Source organism: Sus scrofa, chromosome 11 (assembly GCF_000003025.6).
Source record: "Sus scrofa isolate TJ Tabasco breed Duroc chromosome 11, Sscrofa11.1, whole genome shotgun sequence".
In the NCBI taxonomy this organism is placed as follows: domain Eukaryota; kingdom Metazoa; phylum Chordata; class Mammalia; order Artiodactyla; family Suidae; genus Sus; species Sus scrofa.
In genome coordinates this window covers 35,222,609-35,245,662 of record NC_010453.5, presented here as the reverse complement: position 1 = coordinate 35,245,662, position 23,054 = coordinate 35,222,609, and the positions used below count along the sequence as shown (strand labels likewise).

The following is a 23,054-nucleotide window of genomic DNA, read 5'->3' as shown; positions in this document are numbered from 1 at the left end:
TTGGTTTGATAGTATTAATGATAAATTTTCTGAGGTTGGTAATTGTATTATGATTATATAGGAATGTATCGTTGTTATTGAGATAGCTGTCTGGTAGTAAAATATCAAATAATATCCAATAATCCAATGGTTTAGCAAAATGATGTGTGTGTGTGTGAGTGTGTGTGTGTGTGTGTGTGTGTATAAATTTTTTTTTTTTTTTTTGGCTGCATGTGGAAGTTCCCAGGCCACAGATTGAACTGGCACCACAGCAGTGAACAGAGCCACTGCAGTGATGACACCAGTTCCTTAATGCACTGTGCCACAAGGGAACTCAATTTTTGTTTGTTTTGCATAAGTCTTAATATAACTATTAATACATGATGAGCAAGCACGAGAGAAAGGGAGGGTAAAATAAATAGAGATGGAAAGAGAGGGCAAGGGGAGGGGGGCTAGTTACTGATCATAAGGTGAGGAATAAATGGAGTGTTAGCAGGCTTTATGGGACAGGCTTTTCAACCTACTATCACATCTGCTATACTGATTCTTAGGACATAATTCACTTTACCCATTATTAATTATAAGAAATTTTTTGTTTTTATTTAGGAGCTGTTTTTTGTTTTTTTATGATAGAAAAAATAAGCTGATTAAAAAACTTCCATCAAGCTATTATAGTATATGATTATGTTACCCTTAATTTATACCTTAGGGTTATTAACATTTCCAATAAATTTTTAGAATAAACACAATGGATTTGGTTTTCTGGTCATATCATATATCGTTATTGAAATCTGGACCAGAGTATATGTCAATTAATGTGAGAGATATTAGAGGTAAATTTTCATTTGTGAAATAACGTTGTTCAAGGAAAATGACTGGGATTCACTGTTCTTGTTTTTATGGGTTTCACAGTTTTATGGGACCCACTCCTGTTATATGAATGAGTTACAAGAAAATTGGGACTCAGATCAAGATGACAGAGGAGTAAGACATTTTTCCTACAGAAACCAAAAAAAAAAAAAAACCAAAAACTAAAAAACTACACGTAGAATGATGTGGCACAGAACATCTACTGAACACTGGCAGAAGACCTTAAACTTCCAAAAAGGGCAATAAACCCTGCACTTAACTAAGTAGAGTAACAGGGGGAAAAAAGAAAGAGATGAATGAATCAGTATGAAACCAGCACTCCTAAGAGGGATCTGTGAAAGAGGAAGGAATCTGGTAGGGCACAGTCCCAGAGGGGGAACCTCAAAGCCTCAGAGAAAAGTATAGCATCCAGGCTGAGAAGGACAAAGCAGAAAGAGAGCCACATAGACTATCATTAACTACCAGCCTCTGTTAGCACAGCCTGACAACACACAAGTGGGTGTTGGGAGCTGAAACTCAGGCTCTGGATATCAGTTCTGGGGAAAGGACTGAAGTTAGTTGTGTGGGACAGCATGGGGGGCTAAGGAGAGGTGTGTCATGATCTGGGGAAGAGAGTGCCACAGCTGAGGGAACACAGGAGGAGGCTTTGTCCAAGGAGAAGCAAGGCATCATGTTTGGGAAGGGCAAGAGGGAGGAGTGGGCTGCCATAGGCATATCTTTCTCTGCACACACACAGGCTCTTGGGTGGCAGGGTACCTCTTGCATAGGCTCTCGGTGGCAGGGCAACTTTTGTGTGGGCTATAGGCAGTGCAGGTAAGACACCATGGGCATCTCTGACTCCAGAGTTGGATGTGTCCTGCCACCAATAGAGGTCCATTAAAAGGCACCACCTATGTACCCAGTCATTTCTGTGGTCACCACAGAGGAAGGCACTGCATCTGAGTGCCACTTGTTGGCCTTACACCCTTGGGAACACACATTCCCTGCTGTTGGCATTGCCAAAAGCTCTGGGCACTGCTAACACCTCCCTGAGGGTCACTGCCACTTCCCAGGACCCTAAAACCTGGAGCATCTTGTGCCACCTCCCAACAGGTCCTTGCTATTTTCAAGGGACTAGCAAACAAGCACTGACTACTAGCCCTACCCATTGTCTCAATCTTCATGGAAGCAAGCACAGGCCTTAAATGGCACACTGTCTATCAAGGGGATAACAGCCTGCACACACAGAGGAAAATTACAGCAAGCATCCAAACCAAAAGGAGCCCTCAAGCCAAAAAAATAAAATTAAACCTCCAAAACTACCCAGGGGCACTCTTACATAAATAAAGACCTCCAAGACTACAGTTGTTGTCTTCCCTAAACTCACAGAATAAGAAAAATGAAGAAGCTCAGAATCCATTCCCAGTTAAAAGGAAAGGAGAATTCCCCTCAAGGAGGAAACGATGAACCAGACCACTGCAGTCGAACAGACACCAAGTTCAAAAAGGAGATAGTGAAAATTCTGAAGGAATTAAGCTCAAACATGAAGGAATTAATACTGGATATGTAAAGTAATGCAGTTACGTTAGAAAGTAACTAGAAAATATAAGGAGGAGTCAAGAAAAAATAGAAAATTCATTTAAGAGAGCCAAGCTGAGTTAAAGGCACTAAAGCAGACTATTGCCTTTGGAGTGGATTAGCATTGAGATCCTGCTGTGTAGCACTGGTAACTATGTCTGGTCATTTATGATGTAGCACAATAATGTGAGAAAAAAGAATGTATTCATGTATGTATAACTGGGTCACTGTTGGGAGACATGTTTCTACAATCTTTTCTTAGCTTCTTTGCTTCTATTTTCTATGCTGAGTAACTCATCCTGTCCTGCTTTACTTTACCCCATATTCCCGCTTGAAAAATAGTCACCGTGCTGTTAAATAACTTAAGCTTAAGAACAAAGACCAAAAGGCATAAGTTATTCATGTGGTCAGCTGAATGAGGACATGTGTTGGTCTAGGCATGGCGGACCTGTGCAGATCGGCACGCCATTTGCACAGCATGATATGTCCTGGTAAAATAAAGAAAGAGGAACCTCATGGCCCCAGGGGGTTTATGAGCAGTTGTTAGCAGAATATGCATCAGCAAGGAGTATGAGGTGCAAACCTAGACATGCTGGGTTGCTGCAGATAGGCATGCTATTTGTGGAAGCACAATGATGATTCTCTAGAAGCTATGCATAGATAGCTGACACCAAGCTTCCTCAATGCTAATGATTGTTAAATGCGTAAAGGTCAGAATAAAAGCTTAACTATCTACCAGCTATGTGACTTTTAAAATAATAAAAGATCTTTTTAAAATAATAAAAGAACTATATCCTGTACCTACAAGCCCTTCCTCACTTGATGTAATCCTAAAGAGCACAATAAAGGCAGTATGGTTTCTTGAGGCAGTGCTTTTAGTCCCTGAGACCTTGAGTCCCCCAGTTCCTACCTTTAATTAAGATAAATGTCTCTGTATCTTGTTTTATGTTAACTTTTTCTTAAATTTCACAGCACCTGTTCTTCAGCCCTCACCTGCTGAGCTGGTCTCAGCAGGTCACCATGCTGAACAGCAGAAAATTGAGAGAACACTGTAAACCAGCTATAATGGAAAAAAATGAAAATCATTATATATATATATATATATATATATATATATATATATAAAGGCACAGAAGAACAGAATAAATAATGCAGAGGAATGGATAAGTGACTTGGAAGATATAATAATGGAAATCACCCAATCAGGAGAGTAGACAGAGAACCAAATGAAAAAATTTAACAGCAATATAAGAGATCTATGGGATAATATAAAGGGGGCCAATCTGTGCATATTAGGGATTCCAGGAAGAGAAGAAAAAGAAAAGGGAATTGAAAACATATTTGAAGAAACTATGCCTGAAAACTTTCCAAATCTAAAAGAAACATATCAAGATACAGGAAGCACAGAGGACCCCAAGCAAGGTGAACCCAAACAGACACACACCAAGATAGACTGTAATAAAAATGGTAAATTTAAAGATAAGGAGGGGATTCTAAAGGCAACAAAAGAAAAACAAAGAGTTAGTTATAACAGAACCCCAATAAGGGTATCAACTGATTTCTCTACAGAAACAATGAAGGCCAGCAGAGAGTGGCAATATACACTCACAGTTATAAAAGGGAAAAATGTGAAGAATAGCAAACTCTACCTAGCAGGAATTTCCTTTAAAATAGAAGGAGAAAAGAAGGAGAAATGAGTTTCCCCAACAAACAAATCTAAAAGATTACAGCAATACTAAAGCCATTTTAAAAGAAATACTGAAAGTTCTCCTCTAAATAGGAAAGAAGTAAGAAAGTATAGGATTGAAGTAATCACATAAGTAAGCCAGAATACAAATCTAAATGAAAAATTAAAAACAAAAACAAAACTGGGTGTACTTGTCCTGGCTCAGCAATAATGAACATGACTAGTATTCATGAGTACATGGGTTTCATCCCTGGCATCACTCACTGGATTAAAGATCCAGTGTGGCTATGGTGTACTCCAGCAGCTACAGCTCCAATTTGACCCATAGCCTGGGATCTTCTATATGCTGCAAGTGTGACCTAAAGAGACCAAAAAAAAAAAAAAAAACAGAAAGAAAAAAGAAAAATAAAAAGATTTGTAAAAGTGATGATAAACTCGAGGAACAGAAAAAGGATAAACAAAAATATGTAAAAAAAAAAAAAAAAGACATCAAAACCATAAATCATGAGGAAGGAAAGTGAGAAAAATCAAGAAAAATTTAAACTTTCTTTTTAAAATGTGTTTGAGCCTTTATCGTTCAGCAAAGATATAGGAAGGGGTTAGCATACTTGAAAAAGAGGGCAGCTACAAATCAACACCAAACAATACATTCACAAGAACTAAAAAGAAGAGGACACAAGCATAAAAAAAGGAAATCATCTAGCAAAAAAAAAAAAAAAAAAAAAAAAGGAGAAAAGGAGAACAGCATCAACTGGACAACAAGGTTTAAAATGGCAATGAATACATCAGTGAATAATTACCATAAATTTCAATGGACTGAATTCTCCAATCAAAAGACATAGAGTGGCAGACTGGGTAAAAATAAATAAATAAATAAAATTAAATTAAATAAAAAAAAAACTAGAATCTACATTGTGCTGCCTAAAAGAAACTCGCATTAAGCAAAGGACACATATAAATTGAAAGTGATGGGATGGAGAAAGATTGTTCATGTGAATGGAAAAGACAGAAAAGCAAGAGTAGCAATACTCATAGCAGAAAAATAGACTTAAAGCAAAGCCCATAAAGAAAGACAAAGAAGGACACTATTTAATGATAAAAGGATCCATTCATGAAAAGAATGCAACATGTGTCAATATATATGCCCCTAATATAGAAGCACACACAACAGATACCAACAGATATAAAAGGAGAGATTGATGGGAATACAATAATAGTAAGAGACTTTAGCACCCAATTCACACAACAGACAGATCCTCTAGACACAAATCAATAAGGCAACAGAGATCCTAAATGATATAATAGAACAGTTAGACCTGATAGATATTTTCAGGATATTACATCCAGTAAAATCAGAATATAAATTCCTTTTAAGTGTACCTGTAACATTCTCAAGGATTGACCACAGACTGAGGCACAAAACTAACTTCAACAAATTTAAGAGGATAGAAATTATTTCAAGCATTTTCTCTGACCACAATGGCATAAAAATAGGAACAAATTACTGGAAAAGAAATGAGAAAAAACTGACTACATGGAGACTAAACAACATGATACTTAAAAAAAAATGGGTCAACAAGGAAATCAAAAAGGAAATTTAAAAAATAATCTCCAAAGAAATGATACTGAAAGCACAACAATTCAAAAATCTATGGGATGCCATAAAAACAGTTCTTAGTGGGAAGTTCATACTGAACTTTCTCAAAAAATAAGAAAAATCTCAAATCAACAACTTAAACTACTACCTGAAAGAATGAGAAAAAAGAATGAACAAAACCTAAAATTAGCAGAAGGAAGGAAATCATAAAGATTAGAGAAGAAATCAATAATATAGAGATTTGAAAATAATAGAAAATAATAAAACCAAGATCATGTTCTCTGAAAGGGTAAACAAAATTGATAAACCTCTGGCCAGACTCACCCAGAAAAGGATAGAAAGAACTCAAATAAGTAAAATACGAAATGAAAAAGGAGAAATTTCAGATATTGCATTTAGAGTGGATAAACAACGAGATTCTGCTCTATAGCACAAGGAATTATGTCTAGTCACTTGTGATGGAATAAGATGGAGGATAATACAAGAAAAAGATATTGTGTGTGTGTGTGTATACATAATTTGTACATATATATGTATATGACTGAGTCATTTAGCTATATAGCAGTAATTGACAGAGCATTGTAAATCAACTATAAAAATAACTTAAAAATAAAAAAACAATTTAAATTAAAAAATGAAAATTATAGGCCAATATCTTTGATGAATATGGATGCAAAAATTCACAAAAAATTTTAGCCAACTGAATTCAGCCACACATAAAAATGATCATACACCATGACCAAGTGGGTTTCATCCCAAGTTCACAAGGGTGATTAAACATTTGCAAATCAAACATCATATACCACATTAAAAAAAGAAAAGTAAAAAATCACATAATCAGGAGTTCCCATCGTGGCACAGTGGTTAACGAATCCAACTAGGAACCATGAGGTTGCGGGTTCAGCCCCTGGCCTTGCTCAGTGGGTTAGGGATCTGGCGTTGCTGTGAGTTGTGGTATAGGTTGCAGACACATCTCAGATCCCATGTTGCTGTGGCTCTGGCGTAGGCTGGTGGCTACAGCTCTGATTCGACCCCTAGCCTGGGAAACTCCATATGCCATGGGAGCGGCCCAAGAAAAGGCAAAAAGACAAAAAAAAAAAAAAATCACATAATCATCTCAATAGATTCAGAAAAAGCATTTGATAAATTCCAAAATTCATTCATGATAAAAACTCTTACCAAAGTGGGTATAGAGGGAACATAACATAATAAAAGCCGTTTATGACAAACCCATAGCCAATGTAACACTCAATGGAGAAAAGCTGAAAGCCTTCCTGCTAAGATCTAGAACAAGACAAAGAATGCTCACTCTCACCACTTTTATTCAACATAGCATTGGAAATCCTAGCCGCAATAATCAGACAAACAAAAGAAATAAAATATATCCATACTGGAAGACAAGAGCTAAAATTGTAACTCTATGCCAATGACAGGATACTATATGTAGGAAACCTTAAAGCCTCCACACAAAAACTAGTGGAACTAGTCAATGAGTTCAGCAAAGTAGCAGGATATAAGATTAACATTCAGAAATCAGTTGTGGTTCTGTATATCAACAATGAGATATTAGAAAAGGAATATTAAAAATACAATACTTTTTAAAGAAAATGCCCCAAAATTAAATAACTAGGAAGAAACCCGACTTGTGGTTGCTGTGTGGGAGAGAGAGGGGGACTGACTGGGATGGAACTGGAGTTTGGTTTTAATAAATGCAAACTGTTCCATTTAGAATGCATAGACAATGAGCTTCTGGTCTAAAGCACAGGGAACTATATCCAATCACTTGTGATGGAACATGATGAAACATAATATGATAAAAAGAGTACATATAGTCTGTGTCACTTTTCTGTAGAGCAGAAACTGAGAGAACAATGTAAATCAACCATAATGGAAACGATAAGGAAATTGGAAAGCAGAATATCTAATACCATTTGAAAACAGGGCTCATGTCTAAATCTTATTATTCCTGGCTTTTCCTCTCATTCACAGAGGACACTGTATATTGACCTGATTTGTGATCCCAGATAAAGTGTAGGACGTTCACTAACCTTTCAAAAGTGAGTCTAATGCATTGTTGCCAGGATTTAGGATATGACTTACTTTTTTTTTTCTCCTTTTATTTTATTTTCCCACTGTACAGCAAGGGGATCAAGTTATCCTTACATGTATACATTACACCCCCACCCTTTGTTCTGCTGCAATATGAGTATCTAGACATAGTTCTCAATGCTACTCAGCAGGATCTCATTGTAAATCTATTCTAAGTTGTGTCTGATAAGCCCAAGCTCCCCATCCCTCCCACTCCCTTCCTCTCCCATCAGGCAGCCACAAGTCTATTCTCCAAGTCCATGATTTTCTTTTCTGTGGAGATGTTCATTTGTGCTGGATATTAGATTCCAGTTATAAGTGATATCATATGGTATTTATCTTTCTCTTTATGACATTTCACTCAGTATGAGATTCTCTAGCTCCATCCATGTTGCTGCAAATGGCATTATGTCATTCTTTTTTTATGGCTGAGTCCTAATCCAATCATCTGTCGATGGACATTTGGGTTGTTTCCATGTCCTGGCTATTGTGAATAGCGCTGCAATGAACATGCAGGTGCATGTGTCTCTTTTAAGTAGAGTTTTTTCCAGATAGGTGCCCAAGAGTGGGATTGTGGGGGTCATATGGAAGTTCTATGTATAGATTTCTAAGGTATCTCCAAACTGTTCTCCATAGTGGCTGTACCAGTTTACATTCCCACCAACAGTGCAGGAGGGCTCCCTTTTTCCACACCCTTTCTAGAACTTGTTATTTGTGGACTTCTTAATGATGGCCATTCTGACTGGTGTGAGGTGGTATCTTGTGGTAGTTTTGATTTGCATTTCTCTTATGATCAGCGATGTTGAGCATTTTCTCATGTGTTTGCTGGCCATCTGTACATCTTCCTTGGAGAAATGTCTATTCAGGTCTTTTGCCCATTTTTCCGTTGATTGATTGGCTTTTCTGCTGTTGGGTTATATAAGTTGCTTACATATTCTAGAGATTAAGCCCTTGTCGGTTGCATTATTTGAAACTATCTTCACCCTTTATGAATGTTGTCTTTTTGTTTTCTTTTTGGTTTCCTTTGCTGTGCAAAAGCTTGTCAGTTTTATTAGGTCCCATTGTTTTATTTTTGCTCTTATTTCTATTGCTTTGGGAGAGACTGACCTGAGAAATTATACACTTTTTTTTTTTTTTTTTTGCCATTTCTTGGGCCATTCCCGCGGCATATGGACGTTCCCAGGCGAGGGGTCGAATCGGAGTTGTAGCCACCGGCCTACAGCAGAGCAACAGCAACACGGGATCCAAGCCGCGTCTGTGACCTACATCATAGCTCATGGCAATGCCGGATCATTAACCCACTGAGCAAGGGCAGGGATCTAACCCACAACCTCATGGCTCCTAGTCGGATTCGTTAACCACTGGGCCACGATGGGAACTCCTATTCACTTTTTTTTTTTTTTTTTTTGTCTTTTTGCCATTTCTTTGGGCCACTCCCGTGGCATATGCAGGTTCCCAGGCTAGGGGTCGAATCGGAGCTGTAGCCCCCGGCCTACGCCAGAGCCACAGCAACGCAGGATCCGAGCCGCGTCTGCAACCTATACCACAGCTCACGGCAACGCCGGATCATTAACCCACTGAGCAAGGGCAGGGACCGAACCCGCAACTTCATGGTTCCTAGTCGGATTCGTTAACCACTGCGCCATGACGGGAACTCCCTATTCACTTTTATTCTCACATACTACATGTAGGGATACCCTTTGTATTGTCTACCACTAAATTTGCCAAAAGAACTTGATGATTGTGAGCCACCATGAGATTGACTTTCATTAGTTTGCAACAGTAATTCATAGGACTACTGGGAGTATTGAAAGACAAAATGTATACACTGCTCATAATATTACCTATTGCATTTTAATAGTCAATAAATTTCCTATATGATTTTTTATACTACAATATGTTCTAGTTAACAGAAAACATCTTGATATTTATGAAAAAATTTGTAATAGTCCTGTCATCAAACAAAAGTTTCAGTAATATACATTATCTGTTAGAATTACTGCAACGAACAGAATTCTCCCAGATAATTCAAATGAAAAGACTTACAGATTTCTGGGCAATATCAGGAAAAGACTAAATGGATGATAAAGTATCTAGATAAAAGCACCCTTGTGATGAAATTCTAGCACTCGAATCTGTAGTGTAAGGGAGAAAAACAGTGTTATAAGACTGTACTGAGAAACGTCTTGGAAGAGCTATAGCCCTGAAGGAAAATAACTATTGTCTGAGATATTATGCAAACATCAGAGGAGAATAGGGAATAAATGGCTGTCCTACCCCTCCCCTGTCCTCTGATCTCCCATGAGTAACTTTGATCACCTCAATACAACAGGAACCAGAGGGTAATGGAGCCCAGATGATACAGGTCAGAGAGCTCATTCTTCAAGACCTCCAAGCAAGACAAAGAAAGATGGATAATAAAGGTGTAAAGGAGTCCACATAATTTTTTTTATCATATGCAAATTATAGCAAACAATATTAAAAATTCTAAACAGATGATAAATTATATAAACTATTCTCCATTTTTTTTGTTTGTTTAATGATAACATACATAAAACTAGTATGACTGACAATGTTTTGTGATTCTTGGTTAGTTGAAACCTCAACCCAAACTCTTATGCACCTCATAACTGTAAATAGTGTTTTCATGCACCAAGGCTCTAAATTTCTATGACTATAGAAACGTCTTCACTATTATAAACTTTTTTTTTTGCTTCAGTTTCCCATTTTACAATGTCTGGTATTTTTCTACCTAAAGCAAACGAGTTCTCATTTGATAAGTGATAAAAATAAATGTTCCATTTGCCACTGCATTATGATAAGTTGACAAAAGTTCTTTATGGCTATTTTCAGGTACCATTTCTGCATCAAGGACATTTTTCTTCTTTCACCCCAGTATGAGAGCAATCAGAATGCTCTGGAAATGTAGTAAGCTTTATACTTCTATTTTTTCTGATACTTAACCTATAGGAGTTAGTATTTTACATAGATTTGTATTGGTTACACAGAAATAAAAAGTAGTGCATTTAGGGAAGGGACATTAGCCACAGATAGAGCATCCCAACAAATGCACATGTATTCTGTACTGAATCTTGCTAACAATACTTTTAGTGTATGTTTTAAGCATTATAGTGTAATGCACCAGTTTGAGTATGATTAAATGTTAGAAAAGGCAAGAAGTAGAAAACCTTTCAATATTAAAATAATGTAATATATTTTTTCATTGTAAAGAAAAAAATAAAATATAGACCCCTAGCACATCAGTTTCCACCCCTGAAAATAATGATCATGGCTATTAGAAAGTTGTAAAGAAACATATTCTAAATGCCTGCATGATACAAATAGAAACACTTTTATTGGATAGACTTGTTGATATTGTTAGTCCTCCAAATTTACTCTTTTTTTAAGAATATGAATTGGTTATTCTAGGACCTTTACTTTTATGTAGGGATTTTTGAATCAGTTTTTCAATTCCTGCAAAAATTTCTGCTGGATTTTGATGGAAGTGTGACTGTAAAGATAAATTTGAGAAAAACTGACATTTTAAAAATATCATGTCATCTGTCACTTATTTAGGTCTTGATTTTCTTTTAGCAGTATTTAGCTATTTTACAATGTGAAAACTGATACAAGTGGTTTTCAAATTGCCATTGTTTTCTATTTGTCTCATTTGTTGTTTTTTCCCCTTTTCACTTTCTCTGTCTCTTTCTGGATTGAGTGATACTTAGAATAAACTTTTACCTTCATGAAATATCATCTGTAACTTTATTTTGTTATTTTAGAAGTTGCTGTAGTGTTTACACGTCTTTAACTTATCATTGGTTTCCTTTGAAGTGTAGCATTATATCACATCACTATAGTATAAGAGAATTTGTATGCTGCAATAGATAACTAACTGCTTATTCACAGGTGACATGTTAGCTGAAGCTTGACAGATAAATAGGATTTCAATAGGTAGAAATGACAGGATTTAACTAGTGCAGAAAAAATGATATGAATAAATGAAGGCAATAAACTACAGGACACATTTTGGAGAAAATCAATGGCTATATGGAACTCTAGTTGTAGGTACAGGAGTTAAATTAGATCTGCACAGACTTTATATAAACCCTGAAATTTTCTTTGTGAAGTAGCTACCAATTTTATATACCCTTTGTAATTTTCTCATAAAATCTGAGGACCAATAAAAGCACAATAGAGTTATTTCAAACTTCTAACTGCTTAAATTCTGTAAAATTTTGAGTTTATAAATTTTTTAAAAAATTAACCTTTTTTCTCCTCAAATATACATTTTACTTCAAATGTCAAATATAACAAATTAAATATATACATATATCAGTATAAATATTTAAATGAATATTTTAATTAAAACATAATCCCAAATTTGCATTGTCAAGAGTGAATTGTTAACATTCAAATAATTTCCTTGAAAATTATGAACACTGAAAAGTCAACAAATATATAACAAAATGTGAAAAGCATAGCCTATATTTTGTTTGAAAGGAGTTGTTAACATTGTGTTAGCATTAAAGAAGTGACCATCCTAGTAAAAAAGTGGTTCTCAAAAGTAGTTCCGGGACCACTCAAGAATTAAGAGACAGATGTCAGTTAAAAGTAAGAGTACTTTAGAAGCAAAGCGTGTCTTTGGTTTTATGACACAAAGTTGCAAAACCATGTCCTACAATAATAATGTCTACATTTCACACAAAATTAAAGACCCTGATATCAGCAAAGTTGTAATTATTTTTATCCTCAATGGTTTGAAATACAAATCTCTTAAAATTATAGTGATCTTTTAGGCTCTCAGTTGTATTCTTCTGGGCTGTTTTAATTGTTGTTGTTGTTATGTTATATGATTTATTTCTTTATTTACTTTTAGAATCAAAGAAAATCTCTTTCCTAAGTCTTGACAGAGATCATAACATCTTAGGAAACTCAAAATTGACAAAAATATATATTTACATTTATAATATATATATTATACTTATATTTATAAGATAAAATTTTGCTAATTTTATTTTTATTCTGTTTTATAAACCAATAATATCTACTATTGAAATATATTAAACAGATATATTCCATTATTACTTCTGGTAAAATAAATATTTGATATGGTCAGTGTATATTAATTATATGAATCTATCTTATTGAGTATAACAGAAAGCTGGCTACTGGTATGACACAAAACTCCAATTTCACAGCTAGAAAAGAGGCTCTGTCCACAATTCAAATGTGAGAAAGAGATGAAAGTCATGAGTTACTTGCCTAATTTTTTCATTCTTCATTAGAAGTTATTTTGATTGGATTAAAACACGATTTTTTTTAAGTCAGCGAAATCTTTATTGTCATCTCTCTATTTAGCCATGCAAAATCTGAGGCTAAGTAAAAGAAAGGAGTATGAGTTTTATTTTCCCTGTTACTCTAAAGTGTCTTTTACTAGGGACCATGTGGTCCTTGGGCTCTGAATAGACTTTATGATAATTATTATTCTTGCAAATTTATATGCATGAATGCAGTATTGAAGCAACAATGAAAAACTAAATTTATATGAAAGATGGCAATTATTTATCTGATCTGAAGTTGAATTAAATACATTTTCAAAATCATGGGGCTAAAATTGAACTCTAAATCATCATGTGGATATATCTATTTGAATATGTTTTGATTTTATATAAATTAAAGATTTATAAAATAAAAAATGGCATCCTACATAGTTTAATCTTAATACAAAAATTGCAAATAACACATATTAATGGGATTTTCCCTTAGATTCACAGACAATTTAAAACATTCTAAGCAGAATTGGATTGGCCCTACAAAAATGTTGAAAAATTCCCAAGATGGCAACTCACTGAAGTGACCCAGGACAGAATATTGCTGCTTCCTTTCTCATTCCACAAAACTGAAAAGAAAAAGGAAATATATTTCATATGTAATTAGGTAATTGCCCAGTCTTAATTTTCAAGTGTGTTAACTTTAGTATAATTTTAAATAAAATTATACTTAAATTTAATTAAATCAAACACATTTTTATCAGTGAAGCCTCAAAGGAAAAGAAATTTTAAAAGTGGAAATAAAAATAGTAAATATAATTTAAAATAAAAAAGTAAACCATAGCTATAAAATTCCTAACTTATATGTAATTTTATTTACTACTTTTTTTTTTTCCCAGGCTAGGGTTTGAATCATACATACGGCTGTGGGCTTACACTACAGCCATAGCAATGTGGGATCTGAGCCACTTCTGTGACACTTCTGACACACTTCTGTGTGGATCCTACACAGTTTTCCACATAGGCAGCTGGCTCTGATATTTCCCCAATGCAATTTTTTTCTACTGTACAGGACCAGTTACACATACATGTACACATTCTATTTTTGCACATTATCATGCTCCATCATAAGTGACTAGACATAGTTCCCAGTGCTACACAGCAGGATCTCATTGCTAATCATTATTGTGCATTTTAAATACTCATTTTGAAAATCTCTACCCAAGCTGAATTGCCAGCATAGGCAGATTAAGTTACCTCCAATTATACATTATTGTTTTTGTTAACGTTTTGCAACAATATTTAGGGAGGCATATATAGGATTATAGCTGAAATGTCTATGTTGCCAAAAATCAATTATGATTTTATGTATGGGTTTTGAGAGTGCAGTTAAATTAAGATGACTCTGGAGAAATGGAAGGATTCCATGTATCATAATGAAATTACATTTTGAGCCTGCTTGTCTTAGATGTACTTCCTCAACTGTGGCAAAATCATCAAGGAAATAGTATCCTATTGACCTTTTGGAAGCCAGCCAAAAAACCTTAATCTGGTTCATTTTCATTCAAGTCAAATCTTCCACTTGCAAAAGTATGTGAACTAATGGAAATGGTATACTTCTCTATTCAATTAATAAGCTCATTTCATAAATAGGTAACCTCATTTTATATTGACTGATATGTTTTTTTTTGCTTATTTAGGGAATATTTTATTACAAATTTACTATTATGAAATCACAGTTCTATTTGACATCAGTATATATATATATATCAGGTCCATTTTAAGTGAGGAATAGATATATCTAAAGTGTTACACTAAAGTCAAGTCATACGAACATAAAAATCACATAAAAAACATAAAAGTTTAAAAATAAAATGAGGTATTTAAAAAACTCAATAATAAAAGTAAAAAAGAAGCTGGCAAAAAATAGAAGAAAAATGCTGCTGAAATAATCTATTTCTATTTTACTTTAAAATAAAAATATCAGTAGACTTTGTTATTCTAGCACCTGTAAGGGCGGCCGAAAGGACGAGACCCAAGTTCAGGCATAAAAGACTTTATTAACAGGGTATACTGGGGCTGACTCACAAAAGGAGGTCAGCAGTCAGCCATTTGAGGAGGGAGGTTATATGTTGGTGCCAAGAAAGGAGGTCTCTGTGCAGAAGCTGATTGGCCATTTCTTATGTAAAATAGGGTGAAAGGAACAGACCAATCTGTGTACTTTCAACAAACTATGTAAATAGGGTGAAAAAGAAACAGACCAATCGGCTTGGGAGAATTGTTAGTGGGATATGATCAGAGGTTTAGACACTCTCCTGGGTATGGGTCACATGATTTTATGTCTTAGTTATGTTTCTCCAGGAGTGAGCACTCTAAGGTGAGAGCCTAGAGCTAAGTCTTGTTTTTCCCGGGAGGAACCTGTTGCACTCTTAATCCCTTCTCCTTTTATAGTCAATAAGTAATATGAACCTAAATGGAAATGATTTCACAGCTATAATTTATTATACAAATCTCTTGCAACATTAGGACTAGATTGAAGTGCATGATATTGTAACTGTTGATATTTCTACTGGAGAGAATACACTATGACAGTGTTTCACTGCTTCTTTGAAGAAGTGGATGTTGGCTATATTCTTAGGTTTTATCTTTTCATATTATGGCAGGACAGTAAAGATTTACTCTTCACAGTTTTTTTTGTTTTTTTTTTAAGATCTTACTACATTTGAGTCAAAGTTAATAAGAAAAATAAACCATTCTATTAATTGGTTTATTAGTCATTGTTATACATTAGGAAGTATCCTAAGAGAAAGTAAAGAGTTCAAGTAAAGGTCATATTTGGTTGACCTAGCAAAGAAACAGGTTTAATCTAATTAAATAAATACATGATACATAGGCCTAAAAAGAAATTCTATAATCAAAAGAAAAAACCCTCTTCTATTAAATTTTAAATTAGGGAATGATGTTTTTTAAGAGACTGATCACATGCTTCATTAAGTCAGGTATGTATAATCCTTCCACTGATTATATTTAATGGTTTCCCATGGATTGCTCCAAAATTTGAGCTGAATCTTTGAAAATTGCTCACTATGCATCCAGTAATTTAGTTATGCTGTCAATTCCTCTTTCTCTAGCAGAATATTGAGAATTATGAAAGTTGCTTCTCAGAGAAACAGTTTTCTTAAATTGCTTTATTTAATAGAATCCCTTGAATTCCTCAGTGGAAAAAATATTTAGTTGATAACTATTTGAATCATATTTATTTCATCTTGAAGTTTACAAGTACTTCTAAGTTGCTGAAACTTAAAATGGTAGGATATCTGATAATCTCAGATCTTGAACTGAAAATGCAACATGAAAACACTTTTAGTGGATGAAGAACCAAGACAATGACATTTTAAGCACAGAAAATTTGAGTTGATAATCTTTTCAAAGTCAATATTGTGTTTTATATATAAGTAAAATGAAGTTAATTTTTGTAGCATGTTAATATGCAATTAGAGTAAATATACTAGCATAATAAATGTTTTACTTCTAATGTAGAAAATAATTCCTCAATGAAATATAGGTGCACATGTATATGCATACTTTTTTTCATGTGCTATAAAACTTTAATGTATATTAAAATTAAATACCTATGACTTCATAGCTTTTGTATTATATGATCAGAAAACAAAAGAAGTTCATAAATGAGATCAAGATTTATAAGTAGTTGTTTCTTTCAGAACAGAACACTTCAGTTAGAACTATACGGTAAGAAACCACTGGATCCTTTGCTGGGAAACAGTCCATTATTGATATTTAGCTAACATTGAGCATCTTGAAATTCCCATGTAATGTTTATCCCAACACAGGTGGACCATCTGATGAAAGTGGTAAAGGTACTTTTTTGGGCAGAGTCTGGGCTAATAAATACTTTGAAATAATAAATTACCAAACCTTGTCTATTGAACATCAATAGGCAAAGTATGGTAAGTGAAGAAATAAATGCACTAAATTATGAATTGTCTCATATTTTTCTTAACCCATTTCCCAACCGGTTCTTAAGGGTATTCTCACCCAGTTATATTTTTACATTTTGAATAACATTGCCATACACTGGGACTCTGAAAATTTAGCCATGTGTTCCTTCATCTCTAATAACTCCAGAATTGTACTTTAGAGCACTTAACAAACAACCAAAAATGATTTCAGTAAAAACACCTCTCTCCATCTCTCTAAGTTAGTGAAAGCTGAGCTACCTTCTGCTGGCACCACATAATGTGCATTGCAATGGAAGGCATTACAAGACCACGCAGATGCATTTACCTTATTCTTTTCAGGAAATCCTCCAATCATCTATTTAAAAACTCCTCAATCGCTGCAGATCATCCACATGTGAGAAAGCCCCTCTACCAGCCCTGCAGTGCACACATGCAGTGCAGGCCACTCCCACCCTGGCGACCTCTGTGCTGGCCACGACTCTTTTCTTGTCTTGGTCCTACTTTCAGCCACTCGTCCATCCTGCAACAGCCAGCTGGGTCTCTGGTAGCATGTGCAGCTGGGTCTGCAAAGATACCTGCCATAAGGAGATGCAGCTCTTCCAAATGGTGGCTGAGAGGGTCTTTGGGCCCTCTGCTGGAAGAAGCTGCTGCCCCTGGAGGAGCAGTGCAGCTTGCCAGAGTTCCATGCACCAGCAGTGGAGGATTCTGATCTGACCAAAGCCCAAGCTACTCAAATTGGGCCAGTACTATATGAGCAAAACGACCTTCAAAGGACACCCGAAGAAGAAAGGCATCCTAGAGATGTGTTTCCAGCCGAGCACAACAGACTCCCTCCTCATCACCAAACACAGCCTTACCAGAGGATGCACTGACGTGCTTGGTCCTGGGCCTCTGGCACCTCCCTCAACATCTTCTGATACAGATTCCCCAACAGGTTCATGTGCAGCCAGCTGCTCAACCCAATCCTGTCTGGAAAGAAATAGCACTTTGGGAGTGTTTATGACTTTGTGGAGGTCCTGGAGTGGTTTCCCAGGTGTGTGGACCCTCTCCTCCTGCTCTCTGATACTCTTAAAATGGACAGCTCTGAAGAGTTCTCAGAATACGTCAAGGCCCAGAGGGCAAAAATGCATTGTGCTGAAGTTCCAGGCCTTGAAGTACAAGTGCTGGACATGATGGACTATATGCTGGTGAACAATATTTCCCAGAAGGAGTTTGTGGTGCCTGGCCTGGGTGTGAAGGGCTGTGCCTCGTATGGCTCCAAGAAAAGGCATTTGGGGCTTTATTGTGCCAAGGAGGGGCGATGAGGAAGCTGATGATGTTGAGTGGGTAGTGGACCAGGAAAAGCCCACCTACTTTGAGATGCAGTCACCTCTCAATAGTCATATGTTGAGCTAAGTAGGAGATGGTCAAATCCATGCTTCACAGTGCTGAGGAAGGTCTGGAAGCTGGGAAACCAGCTGTTGGATGATGAGGAATTAGGCCTGAACAGCCACCTTGCCAATGTCAAGCTCAAGGGCCACATGGTACCTTGCCAACCTGCCCCCTCTCGTGATCTCCTCCTGCAAATGGATGCTTGGCTGACCTAACCAGCCCCAGTGGCCCTGCACTTCTTGTCTTCTCAGCATCCAGCCAGGCAGAGACTGAGGAGGGGAAGGGTCCCCAGTTTTCATAGTCCATAATGAAGTTTCCTTAGCTTTTGAAAAGGTAAGGAAAAAAAACTTTCTTTTTTCTTTTGCATGAGTATGAAATAATATCTACCTACTCCTCACTTGAAATTAGTTTACTATGAGCCAGGTACTCTATTAAGCACTTTAATATGTGTCATACCATTTCATAATTACTAAAGTTCAACGAGAAAAGTTACCTCAAATGACTGTTATAGAATTTTGAATCTCAGTAAGCCATGATTACTTTCTAAAGAATGTGCAGCTAATACATGATAGAACTAAAATTTAAAACTGAAATTCAGGTGTCTTGATTTCCAAAACAATGTTTTCTTTTTTGAGTTTCAGTTGTAATATACAAGTTCAGGAAATATAATCTCCCCAGTCTACTTATCTAAAAACTATCATTACCTCCATAATTAAGGCTTTTCTTATCAAGCCATCTAAACAGTCTCCTTTTACCTTAATCAATATTTGCTCACAGATGTGTTTTCTATAGTTAGTTTTGCTGTTTGGAATTTCATGTAATCATGTTTTCTTATGCCTGCTTCTTTCATACAACATAATGTTCTTGAAGATTTTTGTGTAGCTGCATGAATCATGGTTGATACTTTTTTTTATTGCTGAAAAGAATAACACTGCATAAGTATTCCTCCATCTGTTTATCTAGTCTCTTGTCTATTGATATTTGGGTTGCTTCCAAGTTTGGGCTACTATAGATCATTGGTTATCTAGGGCTAAAGATGACTGAGTTTGATTGCAAGGGGTCATTAGGGAACATTCAGGGTGATGACATTAGTTATGCAACTGTGCATTTTAATGTGTGTAAATTATATCTCAATAAACTTAATAGAAAGTCTCTTCACTGTATGGAAGTGTTACTGAATGCAAGTCCTGGTGCTTGACCCACAGTGAAACCAAGCAATACTGAAACTTTGGAGTTTGGATCAGAGAAATGTTTATTATAGGGAATGCGAGGAGACTGGTGCCTTGTGCCCCCCTCCCAAAACAAAAGCCCTAAACACCCTTAGGGACTTCAGCAAAACATATTTAACAGCAAGGTGAAGGGGTGAGGTTGGTTATTGCCAACTTCTTGGTGCAGGAAGGCTTTGACCATCTAGGTCAGGTCATGATGTTCCTATATACCTCCAACAAAACAAAATGTTATTCTCTGCCAACTTTTTAATCTCTGTGCTAATGGAAAAGTGTTATACCCTTGAAGCTCAGAGCCTTGAAAATGGGCTATTTTGTATAATTCAGGCTATAGGCAACATTCTTAACTTGTATCAAAAGCAAGAAAATACAAAGGTTAAAGTCAAAGAAACAGATCCAATATGGAGTAAGATTTATTCTTCACTATTACAGAAGAATGAGGTGTAAACACAAATATGATCACCTCACAACCTTTCTTCAAGCACTTCAGTGATTTCCTGTATTCTTTAGGAAAATATCAAGCTTCATGAAATTTATGCAGAGATCTGATTATTCCAAAATTGACTATTTTACTCTCTTTTTTTTATTACTCAATGGATTTTATTACATTTATAGTTGTACAACAATCACCACAACCAAATTTTATAGCATTTCCATCCCAAACCCCAGTGCATCCCCCACCCCAGCATTTGAAATGTTTTACTTCTAATGCAGAAAATAATTCCTCAATGAAATATATGTGCACATGTATACACATACTTCTGTGTACTAAAAACATTGTTTCCAGCTAAACACCAGCCTGACCTTATTATTCATGGTTGATGTCATTCTCATTATTTGGCACCCATGTTGTTCTGGTTGTTGTAGCTTTGTTTTTGTTTGTTTGTTTCATTTAATTTTTATGGCCACACCTGCAGCATATGGAAGTTCCCAGACAGAGATCAAATCGGAGCTGCAGCTGAGGCCTATGCCCCAGCCATGGCAACACCAAATCTAAGCCAATCTGCAATCTACACCACAGTTTGTAGCAATACCAGATCCTTAATCCACTGACCAAGGCCAGGGATAGGACCTGCATCTTCACAGAGACAATGTCAGTTCCTTAATGTGCTGAGCCAAAATGGGAACTCAATTTAGTATGTTGTAAATATAACCTTGTGTTAGGTGAAATAACACAGACAAAGATAAATATTGTATGGTCTCATTTATTTATTTATTAAACAATGATTTTATTGTTTGAGTACAATAAAAGTTTATGCAGTCAGGGCAGAGGCTATGGATGACTCGTATTTCCAATTTGGGGCAAGTACTCGTTCGGTCTTATAATATCAAGCCAACAGGTGAATACTGCTCTCAATCAGAATCAGATGGAATTTAGCATCTTTATCCTTTCTGTTCCTCTCAAGATGCTTTTGAATAGCAACAGCTTTCTCAATTAAATGGTGGAGATCCTCAGGAAGATTAGCAAGTCCTTTGGACTTAAGAATCCTCAAGATTGCCTGTCACAACACCGTGTCAGTCTCTCAGGATCACACCAATCTGTGAGGGGGTCAGGTCCTTCTTGGCCAGTTTGTAGATCTACTCCTTCACATCATCAGAGGTCAGCTTCAGCCAGGTGGGGATGCTGCGGCGATAGGGCAGAGCCAACTGGGACAGGCCCTTCCTGGGAGTATACATGTGACTCATGATGGCGGCGGTCAGGCAGCCTGTATGTTCTCATTTATAAGTAGAATCTAAAACAAAGAGTGGAACTCACAGAAACAGTGGAAAAGTGGTTGCCAGGGGCTAGGGATTAGGGGAAATAGGAAGAGGTTGGTAACAGGATACAAATTTTAAATTTTAATATTACTACTGCTGGAGGATATAGTATATAACATGATGGCTATAGTTAATAACATTGTATTTTAAAATTGAAACTGTGCTAAGAGGAGTTCCCGTCGTGGCGCAGTGGTTAACGAATCTGACTAGGAACCATGAGGTTGCAGGTTCGATCCCTGCCCTTGCTCAGTGGGTTAACGATCTGTCGTTGCCGTGAGCTGTGGTGTAGGTTGCAGACGCGGCTTGGATCCTACGTTGCTGTGGCTCTGGCATAGGCTGGCGGCCACAGCTCCAATTAGACCCCTAGCCTGGGAACCTCCATATGCCATGGGAGCCGCCCAAGAAATAGCAAAAAAAGACAAAAAAAAAAAAAAAAAAAAAAGAAATTGTGCTAAGAGAGTAGAACTCAAAAGTTCTCACCCACACACAGAAAAGATAAATGTGTGAATAGGAGAGATCCTTTTAAAAGGTATACATATATCAAATAATTACATTTTTTACTTTAAATATCTTTTTTCAGCTTTTTTTTTACTAAGGTATAGTTGATCATTATGATCAAGTTGGTTTTATCTGGGGATATAACATTTTAAAAGCTATCAATGTGACTACTATAATAATAGACTATAAAATAAAATACATGTCATCATCTTAGTATACCCCCCAAAAAATACATTTGCAAAGTCAAACATATATTCGTTCTAAGTACTCTCAGCAAACTAAAGATTGAAAGGTACTCACTCAATCTGATAAAAGTTATTTCTGAAAAGTTTCCGTATAATATTAAAGCAAGGATATAAAGGCCAGGATATCTACTCCTACCACTTCTATTCAGCATTTAATTGGAAGTCTTAGCCATTACAGTTGGGCAGCAACAATAAATAAAATATATATGGTTAGGAACAACAGACTTGTAGTTGACAAGGTGGGAGGGAGAGGGAATGGAATGGACTGGGAGTTTGGGGTTAATAAATGCAAACTGTTACATTTGGAATGGATAAGCAATGAGGTTATCCCTACTGTATAGTGCAGGGAGCTATATCCAATCTCTTGTGATAGATCATGATGGAAGAAAATATAGAGAAAGAATGTACACATCTCCCCAGTTATATATGAATGTATGTGTGTATATATATATATGACTTTGTTCCACAGCAAAAATTGGCACAATATTGTAAATCAACTATACTTTAATAAAAAAGCAAAGTGAAATAAAATAAAATCTATCCTTCTGCTGTAGGGAAGGTTAAAAAAAAAAACAAAATCAAACTATCACTTAAGATTCATCAATAATGCTTAAGAATCATATATACAAAAAAGTACAAAACATTATGAAGAAATAATAAAGATGACATCTTGGAGAGAGATACTGTGTTTAGGAATTGGAAAACTCAATCAGTTAAGATGTCAATTCTGTCCTAATTTTTATATAGATTCAATGAAGTCACATTCAAAATTCAATGAAAATAAAATATTGAAAAAATAGTTAAAAGGAAGAACAGAGTTGGATATCTAAAATACTTGATATCAATGCTTTTTAAAGCTACTGGAATCAAGATAGTGTGGTTTTAGCATAAGGGCCAATATTTAGTAAATGAAACAGGATATAAA

At 35.9% G+C, this 23,054-nt stretch overlaps 1 pseudogene; it reads right to left on the bottom strand.

The window, feature by feature from the left end:
- On the bottom strand, positions 20,882–21,314 carry LOC102162395 (annotated as a pseudogene).